Raw genomic sequence first — 18,441 nt, 5'->3', positions numbered from 1 at the left:
GTTCTTGATTCATCTCCTGTTGTCACATTATTACTGACTGTTTTCTGGCCATTTCTTCCCTGAGTTTTTATATTTCTGTTTTGTGATCTTCCTTCAGAATCATGATTGCTTCATTATTTTCTCTAAAAAGATTTGGTTTGAAATTTTCATCTGCTAATGATAATATTTTCTGGTGAATATTTTTCTATCAGATCAGATCAGATCAGTCGCTCAGTCGTGTCTGACTCTTTGTGACCCCATGAATCACAGCACACCAGGCCTCCCTGTCCATCACCAACTCCCGGAGTTCACTGAGACTCACGTCCATCGAGTCAGTGATGCCATCCAGCCATCTCATCCTCTGTCGTCCCCTTCTCCTCCTGCCCCCAATCCCTCCCAGCATCAGAGTCTTTTCCAATGAGTCAACTCTTCGCATGAGGTGGCCAAAGTACTGGAGTTTCAGCTTTAGCATCATTCCTTCCAAAGAAATCCCAGGGCTGATCTCCTCCAGAATGGACTGGTTGGATCTCCTTGCAGTCCAAGGGACTCTCAAGAGTCTTCTCCAACACAAAGTTCAAAAGCATCAATTCTTCACTGCTCAGCTTTCTTCACAGTCCAACTCTCACATCCATACATGACCACAGGAAAAACCATAGCCTTGACTAGACGAACCTTTGTTGGCAAAGTAATGTCTCTGCTTTTCAATATGCTATCTAGGTTGGTCATAACTTTCCTTCCAAGGAGTAAGCGTCTTTTAATTTCATGGCTGCAGTCACCATCTGTAGTGATTTTGGAGCCCAGAAAAATGAAGTCTGACACTGCTTCCACTGTTTCCCCATCTATTTTTCTGTAGGCAAGTTTTATTGCTTTTTTCACATTTTGAAAACATGGTATTGTTGTGTGCATGTGGTGTCTGTTCCTTTTCTCTTTCACATACTTCATTAAGTTTTATTCTTTTGGGACCAGCTCTTCTTTTTTTTTTACAAGAAGCACACGATGGGGAAGATGAAAGACTGTTTCCTCTACTTCTTGAACCTGAGGTGGTTCAAGGAGATTTCTGTTGCCATACCTAAACTTCTACAGGTTGGACTCTGCTGTTGCCATGAGCAGACAGCAGCTGCCTTTGGGGGATTCCCTAATATTCAGAAGATTTGTTTTTTATTGTTTCATGGCCTTCTCTCCCTCTGCAGCCTGAGCCCTCTCTCTCTGCTTCTCCCTATGCTCCTTCTCCTCACAGTAGCTCCAGTCAGAATGGGTCCTTCTCCAGGTCTGCTGGTTCGTTTTCCCATGCTTTCCCTACTCTTCTCCTTAACTTGTATTATACCCCAGCACAGTTTTATGCAAGGCTCTGCTACCAGCTCTGAATTCAGAATTTCTACACAAAATTTTTAGTTGCCAGGTGTTTCTTCTGCCTTTGTTGAAAATCAAATTTGCATTTTTCTTATTGTCCTTGTTTCCTTTATGGCCTTTTAGAGAAAGATAATGATTTAAAGCTAAGCTTCCACCAAATTTTTGCTGGAAATTGAGACATGATGTGCAAAGTTTCCTCTGTTTTACTTATCATATGACTCTAGACCAATTATTTAAATTCTTTGTACTGCTTTTGTCTTATCTTCAAAGTGGATTAGTAGGAATACACTGAGATACTAAAGTTGGTATAATAACTGCTATGCAGTTTATTAGATTGTAACTGCTATGGATGATGCTGACAATGGTCTTCGAAGTCCAAGTCTATGTTTACTTACTGATAGGGAAGTCAAAGACCTGGTTTGAGTTAGTATGACATTTTTAGGTGGCATATTGTAAACTTTCCACTCTGCCATTCTCCCTTTTCCTTTCATTAACTGGACCTGCAAATATTTGGTTTGATTGGGTAAAAATAATATTGCAAACATGAGTATTTAATAATTGTCACTAATTACCATGTAGAAATATAAAAATTAGGCACTAATTTGGAATGTCCAATTAATTTCATTATTTATTTGATTATAGTACTAAACCAGTTTATGTCACCTCACTTGGCTCATCTCCAATTATGATATATTTTTAGAATTAAGAGCAAAATGAGTTATATGTGTCTATGTTTATTATAACATTTAAAAACAATCCACAGCTCATGATGCTTTGGTTACCCAAACCAAAAAAAATTGTTTTCTTCCCCACTGGGATGGCTTCCCGTCTTTTTTTTGACCAAAACATCCACCAAACTCGTTTCAAAGTTACTTGATTTTTTTCTTATTCTTCTCTTTTATGCTAACTACTTCTCAGAAGATGTGGAAGTTAGTCTGTATTTGAAATGATTACATACATTTTCTGTATTTATATGTCATCTTAATTTAAATATTAGAAACTCTCCATAATTCCATTGGTATCTCATCTTAAACAGAAGTATAATTTCTTTCACTCAAAGTCTAAATCAAATATCACTTCAATCAGTGAAGCCTTCCTTGACTTTCCCAGTGCAATTAAAGAACTTCATTTTCCTACTGGAGCACTGTCCACTTTATGCTATGTTTTGTATACAGCACATGGCATATAGTATATAGAATGAGATGCATTTGTATCTTAACTAGATTCTACGTTTCCTTGAAATGTTTACTGCTTCTTTCCACATCCTCAGAACCTGGTATAATGTCTGGCATTGAGAGGTACTCAGTATTTGTCATATGAATGAATACATTCCTGGAATATGCTTCTAAAATAATTTTGATTCATTAATAGTTCTTCCCAGTCAATGTCATGATAACATTGAAGATATGATTTTCAACTCCTCAGCATTGTAACACTAGGTAGATATATGACCCAGGCAAAGCAATACAATCTCTATGGTCTTCATTTATTGATTTGTAAAATGAAAGGTTTGGAGAATATGATCTCTAGAGATCCTTATATCTCTAAAATATTGATAACTTCATGATGCTTAAGAATTGAATAAATGGGAGAGGTTGATCACATGTGTTTTCAGCCCCACTTTCTCTATCAATTTGTTTCTGGAATGACAATATTAAAATAAGTCCACATATGTTGGCTAGATAAACCTAGGTGTCTATGGGTAATGAATTCTTTGTACTTCCTACAGAAAGAAAGAGTCAAAAACTTCCCTAAGTGTGGTCTGAGTTAATTGTGAGAGTGGCAAATTACAGAATATGTAGTGATTAAAAAATCATATAGAGACTTCAATAAGATATAATTCCATACCCATTAGAATGGATAATATTAGAAAGACTAGTAATACTAAATTTTTATTAGAATGCAGAACAACTGAAATTCTCATTTATTACTGATGAAAATATAAAATGTACCATTTAATCACTTTAGAAAAAGTTTGGGATTTTAAAAATAAAACTAAACCTACCTATGATCTGACAAATTCTCTCTTAGGTATTTTTAAATTAAGTTATTAAGATGACCATACAGTAAAGTTGATTTTTGCCATTGAGTTCTATGAATTGTAACACATAAGTAGATGATGTAGTTGGTCCATAATCAGGGTAAAATTGTATCACCCCAATTTCAGTGTTACCCCTTTGTAATCACTCTCTCCCCACAACCTACCCTTGGCAACTGCTCATGTGTTCTCTGTCATATCATTTTTTTTCCCCAGAATATTATATAAATGGAATCATGTAGCATGTAATCTTCTGAGGCAAGCTTCTTTAACTCACCATAACGCCTTGAAGATTCATTCAAGCTGTTACATATATCAATAATTCTGTTTTTCAAACTTCTAAGGAGTGTTTCATTTTCTGGATGTACTATGACTTGCTTATGCATTCACCCATGAAGTATATTTCAATTCTTTGCAATTTTTTGTAGTTGTGAATAGAATGACTGTGAACATCTGTGTACAAGTATTTGTGTAATGATAAGTTTTCTTGTAAATATTTCTCTACAGTACATGCCTAGGAGTAGGGTGGCTGGGTTATATGTTAAGTATATGTTTGGCTTTATAAGAAAGTATGATTCTCTTCCCTGAAATGTCTACACCATTTTGCATGACCACCAGCACTGGATGAGAGTCCCAGTTGTTCTGCATGCTTGCCTGAACCTGGTGTTGTATTTTACTATCTTGGTTATTCTAACAGAAATTTAGTGGGCTCTCATTCTAGTTTTAGTTTGCATTTCCCTAATGGCTAGTAATATTGTACATTTTAAAAAGTACTTATTTTTTCATTCACATCCTCTTGGTAGAGAGTCTCTTTAAGTCTTCTGCACACTTTTTAACTGGGTTATTTCCTTTTCTGCCACTGAGTTTTGAGGGTTCTTTATATACTCCGTTCTCTGTTAGATGCATGATCTGTGAATAGTTCCTCTCATATGTCATTTGTCTTTTCATTCTCTTGAAAATGTATTTTACATAGCAAACATTTTTATTTTGATGAAGTAAGATTCATTTAACTTTTATTGATTGAGTTTTATGTCATATCTAAAAAATCTTTAACCTAAATCACAAACATCTTCTCATGGAAGTTTTGTAGTTTGAAGCTGTACGTTTAGAACTATGGTTAATTTATAGTTAAATTGTGTATAAAATGCAAGGCTTCCATCTAACTTAATTTTGTTGCTTTTGGATGTCAAATTATTCCAATACAGTTTATTGAAAAAGTATTCTTTCTTCTTTAAATTATCTTTGCAAATTTGTAAAAAAAAAATCATTGACCATCTTTGTCTGGGTCTAATTTTTGATTCTATTCAGCTTCATTAATTTATGCATCTATTTCTTTATCATTACCACACTATTTTGTAGACTGTAGTAATTCTGATCATCAGGTGGTATGATTGCTTCAACTTTATTTTTTTTTCCAAAAGTGTTTTTGCTATTCTAGGTTGTTATGACATTTCTAAACTGATTTAATACTTCAAATAGTTTTTTATGAATTCTATTGTATTTTCTAGGTAGGTAGTTCTGTCCTTTGTGAACAGGGGCAGTTCTGTTTCTTCTTTACAAATCTGTATACAGTTTGTTCCCTATGGGAAAATGAGTTCCATTCTGAGAGTGCGACCATAAGCCCAATTTGTTTGTAAGTTCAACAGTGTTAGCCAAGGAACCCAACTAACACAGTCAGCTATGTAGTAGGTACTGTGATAGGTTCATAATGCTTTTCACAAAAATAACACATGAAAACAAACAAACACAAAACATTTTAATCTATAGTACCTTGATAAGTACAGTAGTACAGTACAACAGTTGGCCTACAGGAGCTGGCATCGAGTGAACAGGCAGTAAAAGTAACTGATTGGAGGAAGGCAAGGTGTGGAAATTGACAGAGTGAAAATGGTAGAGCTCTGCCAGCCGACAGAGCTCCTCAGCAACAGGAGACAGAGGACAAGCTGCAATCTCACTCATGCCTGATGTTGATGAAACAGACCTTTGTGCCTTCGGAAGTTCTCAGCTTGAAGATTTGTATGCAGAGGACTTCCTGTACATTGCTTTCCTCCCTTTTACTCTTCCTTTCCTCCTTTCTATCTCATTTGCCTTGTTGCACTGGCCAAGACTTCCAGTGTGATGACAAGGAGTGGTAGGAACAAACATTTAAGAAGATAAAAATAAACCCAAAGCAAAGACCAGAGAGGAAATAATAAAGAGCAGAAATCAATGAAACTGAAAAGCAATTATCTTTATATGTTTTAGGGGGACAGCAGCATCTTTTACTCTTAGTTCAGTTCAGTTCAGTCACTCAGTCGTGTCCGACTCTTTGTGACCCCATGAATTGCAGCACGCCAGGCCTCCCTGTCCATCACCAACTCCTGGAGTTCATTCAAACTCACGTCCATCGAGTCGGTGATACCATCCAGCTATCTCATCCTCTGTTGTCCCCTTCTCCTCCTGCCCCCAATCCCTCCCAGCATCAGAATCTTTTCCAATGAGTCAACTCTTCACATGAGGTAACCAAACTACTGGAGTTTCAGCTTTAGCATCAGTCCTTCCAAAGAACACCCAAGGACTGATCTCCTTTAGGATGGACTGGTTGGATCTCCTTGCAGTCCAAGAGACTCTCAAGAGCCTTTACTCTTAAGCATGATGTTAACTGCAGGTTTTATGTGTGTGCTCTTTACCATGATTTTTCTCCATCACTGGATATAATCATGTGACCATTTTTTCTTCTTTAAGGACTTTTAGCATGGTAGATGACATTGCTCCATTTTTGAATATTGTATCATCTTGTTTTCCTGGATACACCTCACTTTATCATGGTATACTGTTATTGTTATATTACTATATTGCTGAATTTGATATGCTAGTACTTTGTTTAGGATTTTGGTTTTTAGTTTTCTTGTGTTGTCCTTATTTGGTCTCAAGGTAGCACTGTAATGAGCTTGGAAATGTTCCTTATTCTATGTCTTGGAGAAAAATATATAGATTTTGTGTTATTGCTCATATATACGTTTGGGTCTAGAGATTTCTTTTTTTATAATATTTTAAATATGAATTAAATTTCTTTAATCATCACACAATCATCTATGTTATCTATTTTCATCTTCGTTGAGTTTTGTTAGTGTAAAAGATTCCTGAGGAATTGGTTTATCTCATTTAAGCTATTGAATTTGTGCAGGTAATTATTCATAATCATTTTTGTTATCCTTTAATATCTGTTGGATCTGTAATGATATCTTTAATTACATACCTGGTATTGGTAGTTGGTATCTCAGATCTCTATGTTATCTGTTTTGCCAAAGGTTTACTAAATTAATGGATGTCTTAAGGAACTAGCTTTTGGTTTCAGTGATCTGTTTTATTTTTCAGTTTTAGTTTCATTGATTTCTGCTCTTTATTATTTCCTCTCATCATTGTTTGGGGTTTATTTTTATCTTCTTGTATTAGTTTCTAAAGGTTGAAGCTTACATTATTTGTGACCTTCCTTCATTTCTAATATAAACATTTAATGCTATAAATTTCTCTCTATTGTTTCAGCTGCATCACATAAATTTTAATATGCTCCATTTTCATTTTCTTTAAGTTCAAAATATTTTTAAATTTACCTTGAAACTTCCTCTTTAACCTATGGATATTTTATAAATATGTTGTCTGAATTCCAAGTGTTTGAGTATTTTCCTATTATCTTTGTGTTATGATTCCTAGATTGATTTCATTATTGTTAGACACCATACTTTGTATGATTTTGTTTGTTTTTAAGTGTTATGACTCAGGATATGATCAGGTGAATGTTTCAGGTGCAACTGAAACGAATACCTACTCTGCTGTGTTCAGATGCATGACTCTAACATTTCAGCTGGTTGATATTCAGTTCTTCTACATCTTTGCAATTTTTCTTTCTACTTCTATTTATTATCATGGGAGGAGTGCTGAATTCCAACTCCAGCTCTCCAACTTTACTGTAGATTTATCTATTCCAGAACTAGAGAGATTCTCCTGAAGCTCTCTCTGTATGTATCCTGTCATCTACTTCTGATTTCAGATGGTCTTGCATCCATACTAAGGGATACTGAAGTAGAAATGGGAAACTTGCCTCCAGCTTGGTGGTGCTTCAAATTTTGTCTTTTAAAATTTTTTTATTTATTTTTTATTTGGGGTTTGTCTGATTTTTTTTTCATGATTAGATTTAGATTATGTCTTCTTAGCCAGATTACTATTCCTGGTTCGTTTATGCACTTTTAATTAAATATATTCTTTCTTTTTTGTCCCAAAAAGGACACAAAACTTGGAAGTGATTAAGGCAATATGAAAAATAAGGTTACGTCACATTTGTGGGGAGTGTATTGTCTGGTATTATGTAGTTAATTTTAAATATGTCTAGTAGATTCTATTTGACATGCCCATCTAGAAAATAATATGTTCATATATTTTATTTATACATAAATTATGCACAGAACAGGTGCATTGATAATCTTAGCAGTTACTGAGAATAATAACATGACTTCATTTGCATAAATACAACTTATTTTCTCCATATGTTAGGAAAGAGATGTTCTTGTTAGAAGACGTTAGTATGTAAAATATCTCTGGACCTGAGATTCTTAGATTTTAAACTTCTGCTGTTAGGCTGTGAGCACTTGAAATTAGGGTTCCAGTCTTACTTATGTATTCCCAGTATTTATCGCAGTGCTTGACGAACAGTAGTAAAGGTAATAGGTAATATTTTATGTACTACTGTGTATCAGATCGGAAAGGCAATGGCACCCCACTCCAGTACTCTTGCCTGGAAAATCCCATGGATGGAGGAGCCTGGTAGGCTGCAGTCCATGGGGGTCGCGAATAGTCGGATACGACTGAGCGACTTCACTTTCACTTTTCACTTTCATGCATTGGAGAAGGAAATGGCAACCCACTCCAGTGTTCTTGCCTGGAGAATCCCAGGGACGGGGGCGCCTGGTGGACTGCTGTCTATGGGGTCGCATAGAGTCGGACACGACTGAAGCGACTTAGCAGCAGTAGCACTGTATCAGATAATGTTTGGACATTTTACATGTACAACTTTATAAAGGTAATACAGTTTCTATCCCCATTTTAAGGTAAGAAAACTGAGGCACAGAGATTAAGTAATGTGCCCAATGTTACACACCTAACAAATGGCAAACTCAGGACTCCAACTCAGGTGGTCTGATTTCAGAGCCCATGCTCCTAGTTTCTACACCACAATAACTTATGTATTTATCACTCGGACGAGTGAAAAAAGAAAGAATGGATGAAGAAAATAGGATAGATTAGAACCTCTGATCTAGAGGTTCTGATGTGTCTTTTGTATCAAGAATTTTCTGATTCTGTGATATGATCTCCTGTGACTTTGGGTTTTATTCCAATTGGATTATAATGGGTTTTATTTTACTTGGTGAAAATTGTGTACTTTATGATGCTAATCATGTTTTACTTTCTTTTAAACTATTGGCAAAAAGGTGTGTAGTGACTCATTATTTATGTAATTATTTACTCATTACTTAATCACTTAAAATAGCAACAGCAAAACCCAGACTCTGTATACAGTTTATAGTGTTGAGAGTAGAGTTGAAATTGACATAAATGAAAAAAAGATGTCTATTAAAGCTTGTTAGGAAGGACACAACCTAATTTGGATAGTCATGAAATGTTCCCTGGATAAGCTCTTGAAGTTAAAAGCTGAAGAATGAGCCAGCAGCTTGTGAGTAGGGAAGGAGGAGGCAGCAGTGTTCTAGCAGAGGTCCTGAGAGCAGTCACTGAGCCTGATAGGGGGTGATGCAGAGAGGCTTTAATTTTATTCAGTGGGTATCGACTGCTCCAGGCCCTTCACTAGGGGATGCGAGGGGCCTTCAGTGGGTGACTGGGTTAGGATGGCAGAGCTCTCTGGAATGGGATAAGTGCCCCCATAAAAGAGGTCTCAGTGAACTCTCTTTCCCCTTCCTCCATGTGAGGACACAGAGAGAAGGTGGCTGTCTCCGTACCAAGATGTGGGCTCGGACCAGACATCAAGCCTGTTGACACCTGTATCTTGGATTTTCCAGTCTCCAGAACTGTGAGAAATAAATTTCTGTTGTTTAAAAGCCACCAAGTCTATGTAATTTGTTACATAAGTCCAAACAGACCAAGACAACCTAATATATTAATATCAAAAAAAATCACCATTTCAGTATGCAATCAATATAAAAATGCTAATAAGATATTTTACGTTTATTCATACTCAGATTTTGAGATCTCGTGTGTATTTTACACTTACATCATATCTCAAGTCAGACTAGCTGCAATTCAAGTGTTCCATACGTAGTGGCTACAGTATTTAAGAGTGCAGTTCTAGAGAGACGTAGGAGCATCTGTCTTTTATAGGCTGAGGAGACAGAAAGCATCATCTATAAATGCCCTGAATTTTAGCTTAGAGGAAATCTCCATCCTGACATATTCTCTGTGATTTTCTTGCACTATTCATGGCCCTGATATATTCCAGGTCATTTCACTTTTTGTGCATTTTGCGTGTAATAAAATAACCTAATTTATTCATTCATTTACAAATACTTATTGAAAATATTCTATATTATTGACACTATTTTAGGTTATTGGAATACCACAGTGAACAAAATATTTTGACCTTGTGGAGTTTATGCCATAGCAGAGAGAACCAGACAATAAACACTAAAAACCAGTGAGTGTATGCCATGGATGTTAAAAGGTCATAGTGCTGTGTCAGAAGGGAAAACTGGAACATCCTAAGGGGGTTGGGAGAGGGGGATGCGAAGGTAGAGTGCAGATTTAAACAGGGTAGTCAAGATAGCACTCTGAGAAGGTAAAGAAGTAAGTGATAATACCAGAAACGTACTGGGACCAAGTCCACAGCTAGTCCTATGCTAGCTGCTACCTGAGCTTCAAAGATGAATCAGTTGTAACCCTATATCTTAAAGAGGTTATTGGAGGAAATTTAACAAGTAAACAGATAATTATGATATAATGCTAGATATAACAATTTTCATGAAAGAATTTTCAAAAGATACCACAGGAATTTAAAACAGTTCTTAGAGGAGGCAACACATGGTAATAGAACTTGAGCTTTGAAGTAAAATAGACATGTGTTTGTGTCCCAGCCATCAGATTACCAGTTATCAGTAGGGTGAATGATGGTCTTGGATTGGCCAGAACTGTCCCAGTTTTAACACTGAAGATTTTGCACTCAGAGAAACCACTTGGTCTCAGTTTTAACACTGAGAGAACCAGGATGGTTGGTCATTTTACAGCTGTGTGACTTTGGGCAAAGTAGGTGAGGGCAGTATCCCCATTAATAATAAGTTGAGAATAAAACCAGTTTTATGAGGTTGATCTAGGGATTATACATGAAATACTTGACACTTTGGAGGCAATGAATATTTTATATCTGTGATTCAATTGATGGGGTAAAGGAAAGGCTTCATGGAATATGTGGATAGACTTTGAAAGGTAAGTGAAGTGTCAGTTGATAAAGGGCAAAATATGTTTAATGGAAAAGTGGGTAGAGATAGAAAGTTATGCAAAAGGAACAGGATCATCAAAAGCACAAAGAAAAACAGGAAATTTGGGGATGCCTTCAGGGAATTGGTGAGTGTAGTTCACATTGGGCCAAGCATGGGTATGAGAAAAGAAATAGTATAAAAAAGGAGCAGGGTTTAAAAAGGTGATTTAAGCCATCTTCTTGTGTACTATAAATTACAGAAAGAGGAGTTAAATTCAAATTGAACATATTGCTTGATTTGCCGTGCATCATCTTTATAAATTTACTTAATGAATGCTTGCTTGTGTTGCTACTAAGCCAGTTAAGCCATGTTCAGAAGCCAGTTTTCTATTTTTTACAGTGTTTCAGAATCATATTGTTTATGACTTACTTGGAAATTAGGCTGAGTTTTGCTTATTTTTAGTTTAAAAAGTGTATCACTTCTTAGCGATTATTTTTGTTGATGTTATCTAACATTTGGCATTACAGCTAAGTGACTGATTACATAAAAATTTATAGATTTTTACTGAAAATTATGGAAATGACTATGAGCACAATTTTGAAATTTCACAGTAGGATAAGTGATATCTGGGTGATATAAGAAGGAATCAAATGATCCATAAACTTTTGGTTTTAAGAAAACTAAGGTTCAATTTCAGATTATATTGGGTGAGTAGCATGACTGTGTTGTGTTTTAATTTACTTGTATGCGAAGTGGTAGAAATATTTAGTACCTTGTAGAGAGAGAGTATAGCATAGAGATTAAGAGTAAAAACTCTTTGATCAGATTGTGTAGATTTGAAAGCTGGATCTCCTTTGTGGTGGAGTCCTTGGCATGCTCCTAGATCTTCATGGCTAGCTGGTGAAAGTTGCTATATAACACGGGGAGCCTAGCCTGGCACTCTGTGATGACCTAGAAGAGTGAGATGGGGGGAAAGGGATGGAGGTTCAAGAGGGAGGAGACATCATTATATATTACAATATGTATCATCATGGCTGATTTGCATTGTACTGCAAACACCAACACAACATTGTAAAGCAGTTTTCTTCCAATTAAAGAAAAAAAAAAAAGCCTGTTGTTTTAACTACTGAGAGTAGTTAAAATAGTGCTCTTTGCAAACAGCACTAAGCTATCAGCCCCTCTCAATTGGCAAAATTGCAGTGAGATCCCTTGCCCAAATTCACTGTTCCCATGTGAGGTCACATCTACTTACTGATTAAGGCAGTGGCATAGAGGCATGACCATTTTTTGCCCAGTGCAGGATAACTCTCATGGGCCATTTTTGCTTCAGCATTTTTTGATGAAGTCTGTTGTTCAACTTGCATCACAGATGAACTTCTCCCTCTGCTCACTTCTGATTCCTCCTCCCCACCATAGATACTGATATTAGGCTATTCCCTAACAAACATTCTTCAAAAGAAACCTCATATCAGATTCTAATTCTCAGGGAACTCATTCTGCAACAGTTGGCCCCTGATGTGGCTTGGGAAACAAGGTGATTGTGTTTTGGAATAAAATCGATTGATACTCAGCTGGCAATGTCAGCTCCATCACTGGAAGTAGGCAGATCACAGACAGTCCTAGGCGCATGGTGGTGGTCCAATAGTCACAGCTTTTGAGGGCATTAAGCTGACTTGGTAAAATGGTGGAAGGAAAGGAACTATGATCTGCATCTCGAGCATTCAAAAAGTATAAGGGAAAAGTAATTGTAAGGACAGTGAGACTGGATGGCTGTTACTAAGCTCACTTGACACTCAAAAAAAAGACTACAAAAAGACTGAAACCAATCAATAGCCAATGGAAAGCCAGTGTGCAAGCCAGGAGGCCTTTATAACTTACAAGTGGCCTTTATCTCCTATAGAGGGAGGTCAGGCATAGTACATAATCATCAGAGTAGCTAAACTTCAAAGAAGGTTAAACTCCTAGTCAATGCAAGTCTGCTCTGCAAGAACAGGATCCTAACATATGTGGTGGGAACATCTGCCTTGTTGCCTTCTGCTGCTCCTGCAATGCTCAGTTGCTCAGTCATGTCTGACTCTTTGTGACCCTATGGACTGTAGCCCGCCAGCCTCCTCTGTCCATGGGATTTTCCTAGCAAGAATATTGGAGTGAGTTGCCATTTCCTCCTCTAGAGGATCTACCTGACCTAGGGATCAAAACCATACCTTTGCATCTCCTGCATTACAGGCAGATTATTTACTGATGGGCTACTAGGAAGCATCCAGCTTGTTTCCTCAAAATCTTAAATGCTTACATTTTCCTGAAACCTCTGAGCCTGCAGACCTGGCCAGCTTTCTCTGTACCTATTCATCTTCAACTGAAGAAATGCCCCCCTTACCATTTAAAACATAATTAACTAAGATGATGTATAGCATAAACAAGCTGGGAAGTACTGAGTTTGAAAATGGAGGAAAGGAACTATACCCAAAAAAGCTGCAAAACCTCAATAGCCTGGATAGGCAGAAACCAAATAACTGCACATTAGATTGAATTCTGAGGATGCTTAATCAAAAGAGCAGACACATAGAATGGATAAAGGAGTTTAATGATTTAACTTTCCAAGATAACAAAATTTATAACCTATCCAGGACCTAGGGAGCTGACTATAGCTCAGATCATGAACTCCTTATTGCAAAATTCAGACTTAAATGGAAGTCTTAAATGGAAAACCACAAGACCATTCAGGTATGAACTAAATCAAACCCCTTACAATTATACAGTGGAAGTTTCAAATTGGTTCAAGGGATTAGATCTGATAGAGTGCCTGAAGAAATATGGACAGAGGTTTGTGACACTGTACAGGAGGCAGTGATCAAGAGGATCCCCAAGAAAAAGAAATGCAAAAATGCAAAATGATTGTCTAAGGAGGCCTTACAAATAGCTGTGAAAATGAGAAGCTAAAGGCAAAGGGGAAAAGCAAATATATACCCATTTGAATGCAGAGTTCCAAAGAATAGCAGGGAGAGATAAGAAAGCCTTCCTCAGTGATCAGTGCAAAGAAATAGAGGAAACAATAGAATGGGAAAGACTAGCAATCTCTTCGAGAAACTTAGAGATACCAAGGGACCACTTCATGCAAAGATGGGCACAATAAAGGACAGAAATGGTATGGGCATAACAAGATAAGATATTAAGATGAGGTGGTAAGAATACACAGAAGACTATACAAAGATGATCTTCATGACCCAGATACCACAATGGTGTGATCACTCACCTAGAGCCAGATTTTCTGGAATGCAAAGTCAAGTGGGCTTTAGGAAGCATCACTATGAACAAACTAGTGGAGGTGATGGAATTCCAGTTGAGCTATTTCAATCCTGAAAGATGATGCTGTGATAGTGTTGCACTCAATATGTCAGCAAATTTGGAAAACTCAGCAGTGGCCACAGGACTGGAAAACGTCAGTTTTCATTCCAATCCCAAGGAAAGGCAATGCCAAAGAATGCTCAAACTACTGCACAGTTGTACTCATCTCACACACTAGCAAAGAAATGCTCAAAATTCTCCAAGATAGGCTTCAACAGTACATGAACCATGAACTTCCAGATGTTCAAGCTGGGTTTAGAAAAGGTAGAGTAACCAGAGATCAAATTGCCTAGATCATCAAAAAAAGCAAGAGAGTTCCAGAAAAACATCTACTTCTGCTTTATTGACTATGCCAAAGCCTTTGACTGTGTGGATCACAACAAACTGTGAAAAATTCTTCAAGAGATGGGAACACCAAACCACCTGACTTGCCTCCTGATAAATATGTATGCAGGTCAAGAAGCAACAGTTAGAACCAAACATGGAACAATGGACTGGTTCCAAATTGGGAAAGGAGTACGTCAAGGCTGTATATTGTCACCCTGCTTATTTAACTTATATGCAGAGTACATCATGTGAAATGCCAGGCTGGATGAAGCAGCTGGAATCAAGACTGCCTGGAGAAACATCAATAACCTCAGATATGCAGATGACCCCACCCTTATAGCACAAAGTGGAAGATCTTAAGAGCCTCTTGATAAAGTGAAGGAGGAGAGTTAAAAAGTTGGCTTAAAACTCAATGTTCAGAAAAGTAAGATCATGGCATCTGGTCCCATCACTTCATGACAAATATATGGGGAAACAATGGAAACAGTGAGAGACTTTACTTTTTGGGGTTCCAAAATCACTACAGATGGTGACTGCAGCCATGAATTTAAAAGACTCTTATTCCTTGGAAGAAAAGCTATGACCAACCTAGACAGCATATTAAAAAGCAGAGACATTACTTTGCCAACAAAGGTCTGTCTTTTCAATGCTATGGTTTTTCCAGTGTTCAGATATGGATGTGAGAGTTGGACTATAAAGAAAGTCGAGTGCCAAAGAATTGACACGTTTGAACTGGGGTGTTGGAGGAGACTCCTGAGAGTCTTTTGGACTGCAAGGAGATCCAACCAGTCCATCCTAAAGGAGATCAGTCCTGGGTGTTCATTGGAAGGACTGAAGCTGAAGCTTCAATATTTTGACCACCTGATTCAAAGAACTGACTCATTGGAAGAGACTTTTATGCTGGCAAGATTGAAGGGAGGAGGAGAAGAGGATGACAGAGGATGAGATGGTTGGACGGCATCACCGACTTGGAGATGAGTTTGAGCAAGCTCCGGGAGTTGGTGATGAACAGGGAAGCCTCACATGCTGCAGTCCATGGAGTTGCAAAGAGTCGTACACAACTGAGCAACTGAACTGAACGAACTGAACAGGACCCTAGAAGATGATGAGGAATTGCCTTTAGAGAGACTTCCAGAAGCATGGAGAAAGCAATTGTTCATGCTAAGTGAGGTTGAAATGCCAGGTGTGCTGTGATGTAATAAGGGATTTAAAGATTCAGGGAAGTAGGCATGTAGAGTGGACAGACTGTTTGTGGATGGAAAACTCACCAGATTAGGTTTTATTCTTTAAACCTATTATTTTATCATTATGATTGGGTTTTATTAGTTTTTTTTTTAATTCTTGAATTTTTCATTCCCATAATTTTTTCTTGTTTATTTTTCAAATATACAACTCATTTTTTATAGTTTCTCCTATATTTTCAAATTCATCATTCATTTCCTTAAACATAATAAGATGCCTGTTTTATACTTCACTTTTGGTAATTTCTAATGTCTAAACTCTTACTGAATTTTTTTTTTCTATTTCTGTTGTTTTTTGCTCATGATGCCTTATTTCTTATGGTTATAAACTCCTGTAATCATTCATTTTCATTATTTATGAAAATTATTTTAAGCTTAAAAGAAGGTGGATTCTTCCAAGGGGGAGCAACAGAGGATATACCATTTATTAAGGCTATATGGAATACACTTGTGGGAGGGGCACTAAGATTGCTAAAAATCTGGGAGTAGATTTTCCTCTGTAGAGCAGGGCTGATGGTAGGAGAGACCATTGTAGAACTAGGCTCATCAACAGCAATGGGAATGATAGGGGCCAAAACAATTAAGGCCAAATGGTAACACTTAACTTTAAGAAGCTGGTTGGATATAACTGAGGTCTTCCTCGATGGCTCAGCACAATGGGAAAGAATCCACCTGCCAGCGCAGGAAACCCAAGAGATGCAGGTTCAATCCCTGGGTTGGGAAGATCTCCTGGAGTAGGAAATGAGAATCTGCTCCAATATTCCTGCCTGGAAAATTACATGGACTGAGGAGCCTGGAGTGCTACAGTCCATAGGGTCACAAAGAGTGGGACACAAATAAGTGACAGCTTTTACTATATTCATGCTACATGGTATACAACCAATGATTTGGCAAATGTATTATCTTCTCTATATAGCAGAAAATAAAATCAGAAATAGTTTTATTTATGAAAAGTACAAGTATATGCATTTAACAATTTTACCTCACTTTGTCAAAATATAGTCTGAAGCCATGTGAGCTGTTATCTTGACAATGTCAGTTAGTTATGCCAAGTAAACAAGAAGTACATACCACGTTGGAAGTCTGTGTAAGACACGTTCTTGAAGGGGCAGGAGACAAGCTCTATGAAGATTCAGGAGCTCACTACATCATAGAAATTCTCTGGTCTCCAGTTGTCAGAGGTGTATCAAGGCATCCATCCAAAGTAAAGGACAAATCATTTCATCTTTCATCTCCCAATACAAAGAAGAAAGACAATCTTGGTAGCCTTTTCAAGATCTAGAAGTAGCATATTTCACAATGAGTATCTTTCTGGTCCACATACTAGAAAATAAGAAAGGCTACCACTTTAATAGGGCCCGTATGGGAAAAGGGCTTTGTAGAAGGTATGGGCTGCAGTGTAAACAGCCCTGTTTCTGAGGACATGACACATGAAAAATCTTATAATGTTTGAGATATCAGAGTGCTATTTTGTATATGGCAAGTTGCAGTGGAAAGCAACACAGGGACTTGGGGTCTATGAACAAAGGCATATCATCAGATTAGAGAATAATATGCCTTTTGAAGAGCAGCTGCTAGCATGCTACCAGGCCCTGGTAGATGGGGCATCTGACCACAGGGCACTATGGCATTCAGGACTACTCATCATGACCTTGGTTTTGTCAAACCCACCAAGTCATAAGGTTGGGCCAGAAACCCCATCACAACCTGTGAAAATGAAGCTATGAGCTGTGCTGTGCAGGGCCACCAAAGATGGACAGGTCATGGTGGAGAGTTCTGACACACACACACACAAAAACAAACCCATTTCTGACAACATGTGGTTCACTGGAGAAGGGAATGGCAAACCACTCCAGTATTCCTCCCTCGAGAACCCCATGAACAGTATGAAAAGGCAAAAAGATATGACACCTGAAGATGACCCCCTCAGGTCTGTAGGTGTCCCATATGCTAATGGGGAAAAGTGGAGAAATAGCTCCAGAAGGAATGAAGAGCCTGGGCCAAAGTGGATATGATGCTCAGATGTGGATGTGTCTGAAAGTGGTGAAAGTTAAGTCCAATGCAGTAAAGAACAATATTGCATAGGAACCTGGAACGTTAGGTCCATGAACCAAGGTAAATTGGATGTAGTCAGGCAGGAAATGGCAAGAGTAAACATCAACATTTTAAGAATCAGTCAACTAAAATGAATGAGAATGAGCAAATTTAATTCAGATGACCATTATATCTACTATTGTGGGCAAGAACCCTTAGAAGAAATGGAGTAGCCATCATAGTCAACAGAGTAGGAAATGCAGTACTTGGGTGCAATCTCAAAAACAACAGAATGATCTCAGTTTATTTTCAAGGCAAATCATTCAACATCACAGTATTCCAAGTCAGTGACCAAACCATTGATACCAAAGAAGCTGAAGCTGACAGGTTCTATGAAGACCTACACAAATTTCTGGAAGTAACACCAAAAAAAAAAAGTCTTTTTCATCATAGAGGATTGGAATGCAAAAGTAGGAAGTCCAGATACCTGGAGTACAAGTAAGTTTGGCCTTGGAGTACAAAATGAAGCAGGGCAAAGGCTAACAGAGTTTTGCCAAGAGAACACACTGGTCATAGCAAATACCCTCTTCCAACAACACAAGAGACAACTCTACACATGGACATCACCAGATGGTCATTACTGAAATCAGATTGGTTATATTCTTTTCAG

The sequence above is a fragment of the Bubalus kerabau genome, chromosome 15, assembly GCF_029407905.1.
Source record: "Bubalus kerabau isolate K-KA32 ecotype Philippines breed swamp buffalo chromosome 15, PCC_UOA_SB_1v2, whole genome shotgun sequence".
In the NCBI taxonomy this organism is placed as follows: domain Eukaryota; kingdom Metazoa; phylum Chordata; class Mammalia; order Artiodactyla; family Bovidae; genus Bubalus; species Bubalus kerabau.
The sequence above is the reverse complement of the archived record's forward strand: the minus strand, read 5'-3'. Positions refer to the sequence as shown.